Source organism: Nycticebus coucang, chromosome 18 (genome assembly GCF_027406575.1).
Source record: "Nycticebus coucang isolate mNycCou1 chromosome 18, mNycCou1.pri, whole genome shotgun sequence".
Classification (NCBI taxonomy): domain Eukaryota; kingdom Metazoa; phylum Chordata; class Mammalia; order Primates; family Lorisidae; genus Nycticebus; species Nycticebus coucang.
Genome location: NC_069797.1, coordinates 3,549,163 through 3,550,360, shown reverse-complemented (window position 1 = coordinate 3,550,360; position 1,198 = coordinate 3,549,163). Strand labels below are relative to the sequence as shown.

The following is a 1,198-nucleotide window of genomic DNA, read 5'->3' as shown; positions in this document are numbered from 1 at the left end:
TTCAAGGGCTTCTCCTGCCTTGGCCCATAGAATGCCGGGATTATAGGCGAGAGCCACTGTAATTTGCCAGGCCTATGTTTACAGCGTGTTGCAGAGAAAACCTATGACAGCACGTTGAGATGTGGCCATAGAAGTGGCAGCTTGAGGTAAAAGACTATAGTTGTAAGTCTTCATCAGATTATAACATAGAAAAAAAGTTTTTAAACTATATTTAAAAATTAAAAGTATACTATAAAAGCATATTATGGTGCTCACTTCGGCAGCACATATACTAAAATTGGAATGATACAGAGAAGAATAGCATGGCCCCTGCGCAAGGATGACACACAAATTCGTGAAGCGTTCCATATTAAAAAAAAAAAGCATATTATGAAGTCTATGTTAAAATAAGAAATACTGTAAAAGTATATTTTAAAATAAAAATTATGCTATCAAGTGTATTATAAATTATATTTTAAATGATTGAATTAGATGTTATGCTCTCTGTAATTGCTCTTTCAAATGTATGAAATATATTATGAATCATAAGCTACAACATATTACAGATGTGTTAGCCCTATAGAATTGTTTAGCTAAAGACTCAGACCTGAGCAGAACTGGTTGTGGTCTTCAAAAATGTTACCCAAATTCCCTAATACTTACGTGGTGTGGTGGGAACTGGATGAAATGATAGAGGAAAACCTACCAAGGTATAACATGTTCTCAGTAAATGTTTTTCATCTGCCTTGCACCCTTTGAGTTTGTTTGGAAGTAAGTCGGTACTATCATATATATGTGCAAAATTTCAAAGGCAAACAATAGGACTTGTTTTCTCACTTGTATATCTAGGGTCACCTCATGTTCTGCAGGGCTTAATTCTCTACGTGTATATAGTGAGCTTGACGACGTGTATCTAAAGGGCATTTGTGTTCCCCATAGTAGGGTGCTGTGGCATGAATCCCAAAGATATCTCCTATCATTTAGTGGACACAGCATGCCACAGTCGCAATGAAAAGAAATAACAGTCTCCCTGCACTAGAAAGAAAATTATTTTTAAAAAGTTCTGAGTGCCTACCCTCGATGAATCCCCAACAATTAAAACAAGGGCCTGAGCACCTAGACAGATTTAAAGCAGGAGTAGCTGCAGTGTCAATGGTGGAGACATAAAGGATGTAGGAGAGGAAAACCAGAGGCAGACTGTAAACAGCCACGGAGGCTC

General features: G+C 37.4%; 1 non-coding gene across 1 annotated transcript; it reads left to right on the top strand.

Moving 5' to 3' along the window:
• The first annotated feature begins 247 nt into the window (after nucleotides 1-247).
• LOC128571336 (U6 spliceosomal RNA) lies at nucleotides 248-354 on the top strand. Its single transcript, XR_008375767.1, has one exon. It is a non-coding gene; the product is annotated as a U6 spliceosomal RNA (small nuclear RNA).
• Nucleotides 355-1,198: the final 844 nt, after the last annotated feature.